Source organism: Chenopodium album, chromosome 13, assembly GCF_948465745.1.
Source record: "Chenopodium album chromosome 13, dcCheAlbu1.1, whole genome shotgun sequence".
Lineage (NCBI taxonomy): Eukaryota > Viridiplantae > Streptophyta > Magnoliopsida > Caryophyllales > Amaranthaceae > Chenopodium > Chenopodium album.
In genome coordinates, this window is record NC_137846.1 from 26,659,530 (window position 1) to 26,674,029 (window position 14,500).

At 33.0% G+C, this 14,500-nt stretch overlaps 1 pseudogene; it reads left to right on the forward strand.

Annotated features, from left to right (window-relative positions):
* The first annotated feature begins 9,261 nt into the window (after window positions 1-9,261).
* Window positions 9,262-10,266, forward strand: LOC145576550 (mitochondrial import inner membrane translocase subunit TIM23-2 pseudogene; annotated as a pseudogene).
* Window positions 10,267-14,500: the final 4,234 nt, after the last annotated feature.

Here is a 14,500-nt window from a genome sequence, read left to right on the forward strand (position 1 = left end):
AATAATAGTCTACTAGTCTTCAGGCTACGCCTCACTAGTAGAAAAATTGAAAAATGCACCGCTAATTGGCCACCGGTTCAACCCAAACCCGTGGCAATAATAATGGGCGGGATGAGGCAAACCGGTATTGCCACCGGTTCAAACCAAACCCGTGGCAATAATAATAAGGCCACCGGTTTTGAACCGGTGGCAATAGCCATTTTAATTAATAATAAAAAAAAAGCCCCCCCCTTATAAACCCCAAACCCTACCTCAATCATCATCCCTCAGCCGTTCTTTCTCATTCTCTCTCCTGCTCTCCCCTTTCCTCTTTCTCCTTCACTTCGTCCTCCTTCTTCGATCTCCTCTTCTCTTTCTCATTTTCTCATCTCCTTCTTCGATCTGAGCTCTCTTCTCTTTCTAATCTCTCCTGCGTCCTCCCTCCTCTTGCGTCCTCCCTCCTCTTGCGTCCTCCTCCGTTCTCATCCATCTCTTTCTAATCTCTCCTTCATCCTCTCTCCTCCGTTCTCCTCCTGCATCCTCCTGCCCATTACCCACGAAATCGCCGCCACCACCACCACGCCACCACCACACCAGCAACACCAACATCAACAACACCGACAGATCTACATCATCAATAGCAATTTACGCCTTTTAATTATGCGATTATAATCAATTTGGGATTTTAATTCGTTTTTCCTCAATTTTTCTGGGTTTAAGTTGTTTTTAATTAATTGATTTTTCTGGGTTTTTTTTATTTCTGGGTTTTTGTTGTTTGAGTTCGTGAATCAATATCTTGATTTTTTTTTCTCGATTTTTTAAAATTATTTCTGGGATTTTATTTTCATTTTTGTTTATTTTTTTTTCTGGGTTTTCTCCTAGGTATTACTAGTTGTAGATTTTTTGGGTTTTCAGTTGTTTTTGTTTTTATTTTTGTGGATTTTTTTTTTCCTGGGTTTTTGCATTTTTGTGGGTGTTTGTTTTAATCGAATTTTTTTTTTTTTTTGTTTTGATTGATGCAGGGAATATTATTGATTTAGATCTTAAATGGAATCGAAGAATAAAGATGAAGGAATATTGTTTTTATATTGTAATTTTTTTTATTTATATTGTAAACTTTTTTATTTATATTTGATTTTAGTTTTGTGTAATTTGATTAATTTAGATCTTCTAAATTGGAATTGTTGTACGAGGAATTTATTTGTATTTATTAATTTAGTTTTTCACTCTTAAAAAGTATACAATTACTTGCATATTCATGAATATATGTGTTTTTATTTATATTATACATATAAATATATTTCTGTCACATTTTAAGTGAAAAAAATGCAAAAAAAAAAAATTTTTTTTTTTTTGTTTTTTAAGGGCTTTATTGCCACCGGTTAACCGGTGGCAATACTCATTAATACACAATAAAAAAAAAAAAAGCGGGAAAGGTTATTGCCACCGGTTAACCGGTGGCAATTCTTGTTTTTGCCACCGGTTTTGAACCGGTGGCCTTTTGTGCTAGGTTTTGCCACCCCCCCACTGGCCAGCGGTTCAAAACCAGTGGAAAAGGGGGGTTTTGAACCGGTGGCCAACCATATTTTTCTCCTAGTGCTTCTTCGTAATTATGGTATTGTTGGTCCGGGATCGGCCTTCGATGGTGCTCTTAGTCTTTTTATTAAGACTGTGGAGACTTGCCTTATGAGTAACCCTGGTGAGATCGTTGCCCCCGAATTCATGAAGAAAATGGCAAACATATATTTCAGGAAGGTCACTACATCTATAGAATCCACTTTCTCCTTATCTCTGCGTCAGGTTGCCTTACGGATGTCCCAGCAGAGGGATCACACTTCTGCCTAGTTGCGGGCAGTCCCAATATCGGGTTTGGTCAGACTATGAATGGTAAGGCTTGTCGTTGTGTTCTTTGCTACTAGTTAGGTGTTCATTTGTTAAAGTTCTTCGATTTGACAGCGTGTTCTAGTTGCTCAAGGGTTTTTGATGAGGATATTTTTGGGGATTATGAAGTGTCTTGTGCTAAGATGGTGGGTATTAAACATTGGCATAATGTTGTTTGTGATACCCTTGTTGATATATGTTTTTGATTTGGGATTTCTACAAGAAAGGAGGTTAATGTTAGGTTGACTAAAGGGAACGATGGGACTTTTCGACTTGCAGATGTGTTACTTTATTCTTGGGACAAATGCCTTAATTTGTTTGTCTGTTGACTTGACGGGATCTTCTCCTTTAACACAATTCGAGTTGTCTGACTAATTCGTTCCTAGTTATGTTGTGTCGGTTGTAGTTCATTGGAAGCAGGACAACAATAGGGCACGTTGTAGGGCGATTGGCTATGGTTTTCTTCCATTCTCCTTTTCTTCATTAGGGGAGTTAGAGAAGGATGATGTTGTGTTGCTCAAGCGGGTTCAGGCGTTCGCTAGGGCTTAGGATATTGGTGCTAGTACAGCTGCTTACATCTTCAGCAGGATCGGATTCAATATAGCTAGAGGGGTGGGGGCCCACATTGTATCTCGACTCTCCACTAATTTCTTATAATTCGGTTGACTTTGTAGATTTTTGTTATTTTTCATCATAATAAATAAATAAATAAATAAATAAATAAATAAATACTGAACAAAAACTACCTATAAACTAACACAAATTGAACTGAAGCAACCTTAATTGAATTGATTTGGATTGAAAATCTCTTCATAGAAATCCTAAAGCAAAAAATTCTTGATTAAGGCAGACTTTCACTAAATTATTTTAAGAAGGGTCTGTTATAATCTCTACCTTATAAAAAGTTTAAGAAAACTCATGGACATTTATATCCATAAAAATGTTCTTTTACATATATGCCCTTATTTGATGTTAAAAGCCTTATGCTTGTCTCTTGATTTGAATTCCCAAAATTAATTTAAAAAGTTATGTTTTCTTTCACTCTCTATATTTCTATTTGTTTTAATTTTCCTATTTAGAAGTTATTAAACATCATGTCTATATCAAATTCACTATTTTTATCATTTAATCACTAAATCAAAGTAGTTCAACTAAAATTTAAAACGTTGCACAACTACACAACATCCAACACATTTATCGTCTATATTACAAAACTGGCATAGGCTATAAAGAAGATCTATAAAAATTCTTCTCAAAGGACTAGCTATCACGCGCGGCGATCGCGCGTGTTGGAATCCCTAGTTAACCTAAAGTATTTGAAGCTACCGTTATATACTTTAGGCTTCATTCGAAGCGCACCTACTTAAGAATGTTGTGAATATGCTTGGCACTCATAGGAAGTAGGAATTAACCTTATACGATTAGGGACATGATTAGGGACAAAGCAAAGTAGAGAGCCGTTAACAAGTTTTTAAGAAACTTGTAAACCGTTCACGGATTATTTAAGGCAACTACGAATAAGGGACAACAATAGGCAACAACGATTGACCCGTGAAGATTACATGTAACACCACCAAATCTCCCTCTACGGAAATACTAGTATAATACGTATAATTATACTGTAGAGATAGACTTAGGCGTATTACCGCCGCGTGATTACGCAAGGCTACTCAACTTACTAACAAAACCATACTTTGCAGCGGAAACTTCAAAACTCTCCTTTATTAATAATAACTATGAATAGAAACCAATGTTATGAGTACTCAAAAATAGATACAAAGACCACGATTCCTAACTTAGTTTTGATATTGAAGAGATTGTGTATAATTGAATATGGAAGGTATGTTTGTCATGATAAATATTAAGGAAATTGGAATTACTTGGGGAATAATTAAGAAGAATGAATGGAAAGGAAATATAATGATTGGATATTAAAAAGATGGAGAATTAGAATTAAGGAAAATAGGAGATTTTAAGGAGATAATTAAAAATACAATTTACCAAAAACATTTTTCCCAAAATCTACATGGGATGGCCGAAATTTTTGAGCTTTCCTAAGCTCATATTTTCGGCCCTCCTATTTAGTACTTTAGGAAATTATTTTGCTAGTTTTAAGGAATTAAAATAATTGTGTAAATAATATTTATTGTAATAAATAATTAAATAATAAAATACCAAATATTCACCAAATAATTTAACTAACAAAATCAGATTTTCTCTTAGGAAAATCCGAAATTTATTAGCCAAATAAATGGGATTTTCGGACTTATTAAAATAATAATAAAATATAGCTTTTGCCTTAATTAAAATATCCAAAATATATAAATAATCCGGTTTTTAAAATAGGATAAATGGATAATAAATCTTATCCAAAATAATAATTTGTTTTTAAAATACTTTTGGCGCCAAAATTCAAATATCGTTTTGGCTCCAAGATTTAAATAGTAAGTTAAATTACTAAAATACCCTTTTTAGAAAAATAATAATTAATTAATTAATTAGGAAAATACGTATAAAAATACGGGGTATTACATTACACCCCATTCATAATTCATGAAATTACTAACTCCATATGGTTCGGAACAATGAAAGGAGGATCGGGGATGATGGTACGAATTGAGTCATGGAGTAATCCTGAAATCCTGAAATCTTATTGGCCACTACTCGATTCTTATTGTGAAAAGTAATCCTGAAATCTTAAAGGCACACAAAAAAAAGATTGATTTTGCTCCAAACTAATATAATATTAGGCAAAATTTGTTGAATATTAATGAAACATATAATTCTAAAATTGTGATCACTTGATTAAACAACAAGATTAAAAAGGATCCTAACCGGTTGTCGAAATTATCTATTAGTCGTTATATTCAATTACATATTTCCTTTTAAACATGCAAGATGGTGATCAACAATAACAATAGAATAAAAAATAATATTGGAAGCAATTCAACCATAATGTCGTCAGTCAAATCAAAGCATATAATAAACCTAATCATGATATTAGCAATAAGAATAATAATAAGAGTATATTTAAGTGAGTTAATTACTCACGTTCCACGCTTCTTTAAATTGCTACATCATGAATAAAAAATATTAGTGTGGGTAATTTTCCAACACTCAAATTTGAGCCCCACTGTGATCATGCTTTTAGGCATGGTGGCGTCCAAAGGGAAAGAAGTTAGAAATAAAAGAGTCGTCAACAAGTTTTAGGAACTTGTAAAACGTTCACGGGTGTGACGGTTACACCCCATTCAAGATCACAGAGATCACTAACTCCATAGTGGTCGGAACCATGACTGGATATTCGGGGATGATGGTATGAATCCAACCTAAAAGATATTGAATCTGCCATAAATAGGCCTCTACTTAATTCTTATGATATTCATGTGCACTTTCTGATCAACATATATACATTCATCAAATTAACTATAAGCATATTTAATCTACATTGGTTGATTATTAATGCACAAATAAATCTATTATTGGCGATCACTTAAATTAAAATCATATTAAGCCTAAATCAAATTATTGATTATCTTATTAGGCGTTATTTCAAGTACAAATTCCCTTTAAACCTGCAGAAAGGGCGGGATCATGCAATAACAATAAATTATGAATAATCAAGAAACATAATATTGACACAAAATCATCATCATTATTATAATAATCATAATCTCATCAAAGCATAATTAATAGAAAGATCCTAGGCATGATACAAAACAGATTAATAACAAACCCTAGCATGTCACTAAATAGTAAAGATCAAAGCTTTAACCTAAACATGATACTAGAAAGCATGAAGATATCGTAACATGATACTAAGAATAAAAATCAACATTCTAACATGATACTAGATATCATAAAAGACATCCTAACATGATACTAGGAATTAAAATAATACTCTAAGCATGATTTCTATATTAAAGGAAATAATTAAGTAATCGAATTACTTACTTTGATGCCTCATATCTCTTTTTATCAAAACAATACACATGTTAGTAAACTTCAAAAAAATTAAATCAACCAAATTAATCAAACAAGAATCGAATATGAATTTGGGATCAAACCCTCAAGACTATCAACCTTTCACGTCGAGGCTAAAGGCAACTTCGAGAATTGAAGAGCTTGAAGTATTCAAGTCTCGTGAAGGACGAATGGTGTTTGATTAGGAAAGGTATCAAAGAATGTGTTTATAATGGGGTTAGGCTAGGCTAAATCTAAGTCTAAGGCTAAGAAAGAGAAAAAGAGAAGAAGCTTAAAGCTTAGAGAGAGGATTAGAAGATGACTGTTCGTGATCAAGCTTATTGATGATTGAAAACGGGGTGAAATTATAGGACCTCTATTTATAACAAAAAAGAGGATCGAAATTTCAAAAAAGAGTGGGAATCCGACTCGGAGTAAAACTCCTTTTATCGCAGCGTGATGGAGTATCGTGGCGCGATAAAAAGCAGTTTTTGTTTTTATCATACCTTTTAATCCAGAAATCGGAATAAAATAAATAATATGTTGTTGGAAAGCTCAGTAAGTCTACTTTCTAAACCAATTGGAAATTGATTGATATTTTTTGTAGAATAAAAGATATGACCGAAATAGTAGAAGAGTGTCAGTTTTGGATGGAGTTTGGTATTTCCTACATATCTTTTTCGTTACAGCTCAGAAATAGGATTATAATATATAATTGAAAAGATAAATTCAAGGCTATCCAACAACCTAAGATTTGGATAAAAATTATTAGGCATGAAAATAATATCTGATTGTCTTTGAATTCAAATAGAACAACGATTGTCAAAAAGAGGAGTTTTATTCAATTTCAAATTTTTTAATATTTATCTTTAGAAAAGGATAGATTATAACCGTCTAGAGACTTCTAGAAGCTCTTAGTGAATCCTAATTGGTTTAGGATTGGGATTAAGGAAATTGGACCCTCTACATGATCATTGGGTCATAGGTAAGATGGACTTAAGTCCGGTTTGGGCTTGGTTTAGTATTTTGGCCATTACTTATTTGTTATATGTCGGATTTAGGCTTATAATAAATTGTTGGAAAGCTCTTTTCAAGCCCCATCCAACTACACAATCATTAGACCTAGAATTATTGCCAAAATAATCTGATTTGGACGTTTTTATAAAGAGGACATGATATAAATGATTTTAAGGACACAAAATGAATGATTTTTTAAAGACACGAAATGAATAATTTTGGCTTAAAACATTTAAGGAAAGGTTAAGAATCGTTGGGAATGGTCAAGGCTAAAGGGAAATTCACGAGACTCTTCAACTCTTCACCTATCTCGATAATCAAAGACGTGAAAGGTACTCATCACTAGGTTTGGTTTTTAGGGGGGACACAATTAGGTGTCTATAGTTAGTAACTTCAATAAATATATAAATTAAATTGAAATTAAATTAAATAAAAGTAGTGTTGATTTGGTCCAAATCCTCAATCGGTTCTACCTTTCACGCCTTGGTTTAAGTACGGAACTTTGGGTGTTGTACGGACTCCGAGGAGTGCTTAGAGGATGTATGATGAAATTAGAAGAATAGGTTTAAGGTTGAGAATGAGAGAGAGAGGAATTAGAATGTGTGTTGGTGCCCCTAAACTTTGAAATCACCTTCATATTTATAGAGGAAATGCAAAGGGTGAGGTAAGGATTAGAAATGAGGCGCCACTAAGATACAAACCCTAGAAATTTTCGTGTCATCGCAGATTTTTCGTAGCCCTAAAAAAAATTTCAGTTGTACAGCAGAAACTGCAGTAACGCAGTTATTTCTAGTTTTTAAAACTATGATAACTTTTGATCAGTAAATCGGAATAAGGCATCTAATATATTGTTGGAAAGGTTGTCAACTCTACATTCCATCAAAATTAGAATCAGGTCAAAATCTTTTTTATATTTTGAGATATGGCCGTTTTAGGGAAAGGGTGTCGATTTTAGGTCGAGTTTTAGTGTTTTGCTCCTATCTTCTTCTTTTTAAATTGAAATTTGGTTTGTAATATACCGTTGAAAAGCTTATTTCAAGTCCTATCCAACTAAATAATATTTGGATCAAAATTATAGGGCCGTAAAATCAGTTTAGCTCTGTTTTGTAATGTGGACACGAGAAGTGTTAAATAAGTTATGGTTTTGGGAATGAGGCTAATAATCGGGTTGGTTTATGAAATTTATTAGATTGAATATGGATGTAAGAACTCCAAAGATAAAATACTCAAACCGGCCAATAACGGCATTGAAAGGTTGTTCATCATCGGGGAGACATTTTTAGGTATCAACCATACTACAAATGTTACCATTTTTCTATCATACATTCTACCCTAAGAATCACTTATAATGTAGATTAATCATATCAACCTCCATAATATGTATCCATTAGAAACTACAAATTAAAATACAATCAAACTTACAAATTTAAAATAACCTTTAAAGATAAAATTACCATAAAAATTGTTTAATTAGCCCTTAAAACAATCTTACAATAAATTAACATAATCCCACGTTATACAAGACTTATTTGTCTAAAATAACAAGTTCTTAGAACATGCAATCGGTTGTATGTTTTTCTTTGGTGTTCCACCCGATTCACCTTTTGAGCTAATTCGGATTCAAGACTTAGTTCTGAGTGATTATGTTCCAGATCCCTCCCAGTTGTTTTTGCGGGGATCGAAAACGCAACACTCCCTATCAAGTAGGGCCTCAATCACCAATGCATCGACAACCAATTGATACAACCGATTGTATAATTTTACAAGCAACCAGGTTAGTTTTAGTTATGTACTATGTGACAATATTCTCAAATCTTGACATCTTAATAAGTGTTATAAAAGACTTAAGGAAAAATTGTCAGGAACTACTCACTTAATAAATGAATTTGTAAACAACTACTCGCTAAAAAGTGATATAAAAAAAACTACCCTCCAAATTTAAAAGTTTGATTAGCACTATCTTTTTTCATTTTTCGGCAACAAATTCCGGCGTGTGGTGTCCATTTGTTATTTTCCCTCTAAAAATACATCATCACTCTCGTATATATTAACCAACCCCTCTTATTCTTTGCAAAAATTCAATTTTCAATTGGCGATTTTCACAAAGATTTGGTTTTTTAAATTAAGTTTTTGCAAAGAAGAGGAGCGTTGGTTATATATACGAGGGTGAGGATTTTTTTGGAGAAAAAATAACAATTGAGCCACACTTGCCAGAATTTGTTGTCGGAAAATGAAAAGGGTAATGCTACTCAAACTTTTAAAATTTAGGAGGTAGTTTTTACTATAAAAGTTTTTAACGAGTAATTGTTTACAAATTGACCTATTAAGCAAGTTATTCCTAATAATTTTTCCAATATTTAATGGGTGTTCCCGAGTATTGATATCTTCAGGGTTAAGTAGTCTCCGCGTTCTCTCGAATCATCGAAAGACTCCCAACACAAACGCCCCCTCGCTCTTTCTCTATTAACCCAAAACCAGACTTAGAAGAGAGAGAAAAAGCTTCGAGGGTTCGTTTCAAAGAATAGTCCATCTTCCCAAATCAAAATTCCCCTTTTCCAAAACCCTAACCCTAAATTAATCCCTCAATCATCTCATCAAACCCTAAAACTCCACAACAATGGCGTTTTATCAACCAAAAGAAAACGAAAACCACGAGCAACGTCGTCTCTACAATCCATACCAAGACCTTGAAATCCAGGCCCAGAAGCTCTATCAACTTCCTACACAACCCGAATTCCTTTTCCACGAAGAATCACTCCGACAACGCAGATCTTGGGGTGAGAATCTCACCTACTACACCGGTTGCGGCTACTTGGCCGGAGCTTCCTCCGGCGCTGCAAAGGGATTCGTTGATGCTGTCCGTGCTTCGGAGCACGGCGACACCGTGAAGCTTCGGGTTAATCGTGTCCTCAATTCTTCCGGCTTGACCGGTCGCCAGTGGGGGAACCGAGCTGGAGTCATTGGCCTCATGTATGCTGGACTTGAGAGTGGGCTCGTTAAGTGGAGGGATACCGATGATGTTATCAATAGTGTGGTTGCTGGCCTTGCTACCGGTGCGCTGTTTAAGGCGGCTTCGGGTCCGAGGGCTGCTGCTGTTGCTGGTGCCGTTGGTGGGTTGCTTGTCGGATGCACGGTTGGGATGAAGCATGCTATTAAGAGATATGTTCCCGTTTGATTCGATCTCGTAAGGCTGAGGCTGGTAGACTTTATTTATGAATTTTATTTTATTACTTCAAATTAAAATTGGAAAGAGTTTGCAATTTTGATGATGTGATGAATGAATGAGTCAAAAAGAAACAGGCAGTCGAATTCGTTTGTCTTAATTTGTGGCGTAATATGGTTATTAGTATATGTTTATGCTTCCAATTCGTAGGCATTACTGGGCATTATTGATACAACCTACTTTTAATAAGTTTATTTTGGTTGTGCTATGCTTGTAATTTGTATAACTTATATAGGTGATTCAATAATATACAGAAAAGGCTTAGACTTTGCCTTCTAATGCCTGTTATGTTTCGATTTTTGTTGCCATATGTGCTATAGTTTGGTATACATTTGATAAAGCAACCATCTTGTATCAGTTGTATGCATTGCTCCTTCTTGTAGAAGATGAAAGTATAAATTGCGGCAACAATATCAAATTCTTCCTTTATTTTCTTTTATTCGCAACACACTCTTATGGTGCACTCTGATACACGTAGCACCTAACCCTTCCCCATTCCTGCTGTTAAAGTTATTTTGATTAAGTTGTTTGTTTACCTACCCAAACAATCTCCTAAAAATGTGTGTGTTGAGGTTGTGTTGGAAATAAAAGGAATCGGAGGGAAGTATGTGCCTGGGTTAGCCTCTTATTGTCATTGGGAAGGCCAATGGAGATTAATGCTGTTCTAACAGAAGAGTTCGTTTTGTTGATGATTAGTAGAAAAATCATAATTATGTCACTCTATAAATAAAAGTAATTTGGAATTTTGATTTGGGTTCAATTATGATAATTCTGTCATTTGTGATTGATTAGTTGTATGCATTATTCTTTCTTGTATAAGGTGAAAGAAACCGTGGATTGGGAGTTTGGACACCTTATATGTACTTGGTGGTCTTATTTCACTTGAATTTTCTCCAATTGAAAATATTCCGTGAGGCTTTACTGACTAAATCATAGAAAAGTATCCATTCCATGTTATTTCTGGATTTTATTTGGGTCAATGATCTCTTACAGTTATACTACTAAAGAAAGTTAATAATGTAGTTTTCTATGATAGTATTTATGATTTACATAATGGAGATCAATTTCTACTCTGGGAAATGCTGTGAATTTAGAGATAGTATTGTGAATATTGAACCACCAATATTGTGTAATCAACTACCTTCTAATATTGTGAAAAGCCTTCAATTTTGATGTGATAAATGAAAGAGTAAAAAGGAATGAGTCTTCGAATTTGTTTGTCTCAATTTGTGGCATAATAAGATTATTAGTATGTCTTTGCTTCCTGTTCATACAATTTGTAGGTATTGCTAGGCATGATCGATACAAGCTACTTTTTGTAAGTTAATCCTTTTTTTTTTTTTTTTTGGCTAGATTATGCTTACAAATTGTGAAACTTATTTAGGCGAGTCAATAATATTACAGAAAAGGCTTAGACTTTGCCTTCTAACGCCTGTAATGCTTCAAATTTAAATGCCATATGTGCTATAGTTTGGTATAAATTTGATAAAGCTGTCATTTGTTATTGAGTAGCTGTATGTGTTGCTTTTTCTTGTATAAGATGAATGTAGGCTACCGTATATGTGCCTGGGGTGGCCTCAATCTTATGGTCACCGGACAAGTCTATGGAGATTAATTCTATCCTAACTAAGTCATTGATGTTTACTTGTTTTGTAGAAAATTCATAAATGTCTCTCCTCTTCTAAACAAATTATTTTGCCTTTTCTTGATAAGATGAAAGTAGAGGAAGATGAAAGTAGAGGGACACCTTATATTACGTATATCTTTATAAGATCTGCTCTGTTTAATTTAGTTTACAGGGTAAGTTAGAGGTTTCTCTGCTCCTATTGAGGATATTACGTGTAGAAGAGTGTACACACCATGTTATTTGGGTTAATTAGAACTTGCCCGTCCTAACACATGGGATAGTTTTTTTTTATTTTTTTTTATTTTTATTTATTAACTGTTTTTTTTTTTTTTTTTTTTTTTTTTTGGAGGCAATACATGGGATAGGTAGTTATTGATACTTCCTCCGTTCTTTATTACTTGTATTTTTTTTGCGAAATTTATTTTTACTTGACCTATTTCCTTTTTTGGCTTATTTTACAATGTAAGTTGACTATTATACCCTTATTAATGTAACCTTGTTAACAACTAAACACTCATTACTCCTTATTACTAATTACATTCACTTAACTACTCCTTCCAAATTTATTAACCTACTGACCCACCCAACTATATTTGTTGTCAGTTGTCTCGAACCTTCAATTAAATTAGAATGAAAATTATTTTCAGTTTTCTTGAAAACCAAGAACCCTAGATCTAAAATTACAATTGCCTCCTTCATTTGGTTCGATTTCATGGTTTGACTATGAAACTCATTCTCTCTCATCTTCTTCTAGTCATTCGCATTTCATTGCTATTTTTTGAAAACGAAGAACCCTAGATCTGGAATTCCTTCCGTCACATTCATCAAGTTGATCTCGTTTTTGTCTCTCGATTTAGTTTCAAATTTTTGGGGTTTACTTGTTTGGTTGTCGTGGATTTTTGCATATATGTTCCTGTTGTTTTTTATTTGTTCGATGTGTTTTTTCGAATTTTTTGGGTTGAATCTTTGTGGGTGGATTTGTACGAAATCGTTTCGTTTTTAATGGGGTTTGATCGATTTTTTTCAATTTTTTGGGTTTATTTGTTCAATTGGTCTTCGGTTCTTAATGGTATTTTTTAATAAATTAAAAAAGTTTAAGTTGTACGGAGTATAGAATCTAAGGAATAAGGATTTGGAGTGTTGTTATTAAAAGTTTTGTTGTGATTATAAGTTTAAAAAAACTCAAATTATTATACAGATGATATCCTACTTGCATAAACTAAATAAATAACTAATAAGATAGTTTTCTATAAAAGTTTTTTTTTTTTTTTTTTTTTTTTTTTTTTTTTTTTTTTTTTTTTTTTTTTCCACTTATTGGTGATCATCACGGAGTAGAAAACCTAACATTAATCAACAAGTTCATTTCTAATTTCTGAGAAATATTGTGAATTCGGGGCAATAATTAATATTGAAAGTATTGAACTACTGTTCTTGCATAATCAAGGAACTTTACATTTGGATGCTTTCTTTCTGCCGAATCATTATACTCAATTACTCCGTACTTTGTATGAGGCACTTTTGCCTGATACTAGTGTCCAATTGATTTCGATGATAAACACAACTCTTCTATGCTGATAGGCTGCCACTCTTGCCTGATCACATATGGATTTGGAATGGGTTAGAATGGAGTTGAATCCAGTTTTATTTTTGGCTGGACAATTTAGGCGGTGTAGTTTCATACTTTAAGTATCCAACTCTATTTCAATCTTCTACAATCTCAAACTCATACTCACCTTCCCTTTTAAGGTTTAGAGTCCATTTTGCCCTAAATACTGCTTTGACATGCACTTTAATGAAAATATAGACCAGGTAAACGAACGAATAAATTAATAAAATTTACCATTGATACGAAGAGCGTAATAAGTTGATGCCGTTTAAATTTTATACTACATTCGTTTCAATTTTTTGCAACTTCCACCATAAATGAATTTGGAATGTTTCGTAATAATGAAGTTTGATATGAATTTAAATTGGCAATGAATAGGTGTTATACTTATCAAATGTGGTCATTTTTTTTGGCAAAAAGCTATATTTTAATATTATATCTTTTTTCTTAATGGTCCCCACCTAAACTCACAATTACTTATTTTTTTTTCCTTCACAATCATTACTTTTCAATAAATTATCAACCCTACTATTTTTTCATACAATTTTTTTATACTCTAACTACATCACTTACATCTTATTTTATTGATCAATTAACTTGCCTAAAACTATATGTTGGTTAAACTATACTCTCTCCGTTTCATAATGTTAGTCCCATATACTATTTAAGGTGTTTCAAAAAGATATACCCATATTGAATATATTTCATTTTTAACTTAGTTTTGATTTCCTATTTTATACGTATTAAATTCTAATTGGTTAAATTAATTGATTGTTGATTGATGACATGGTTCTAAGTAAGGAAATCCCACCCATGAATTTGGCTAATACTTTTCAAAAAAAATCAAAAAATTTAAATAAGGCAAAACTAATTATGAACAGTTTTTGTACTTTAATGTTAGATTTCAAATATTATTCTTTTCTTATTTTATGTGATTGATTTTATATGGGACTATCATATTAAAACGGAGGGAGTAGCACTTATTAAAACACGAAAAAAGTATGAATTTAAATTTAAATAATACTACACCTCATAAGGTTGTTGGTGATTTTGGGAAAGAGTTTGGATTATCAAGTATTTCTTGAAAAGTGATGCAAATAGCATGGTTAGAGCAATAAGAAGAAATCAGTTTAAAGTAGCATCCATTCTCATGTTACTAGATGATATTTCTAGGATATGTTGTGATTTTGATATGAATTTGGAA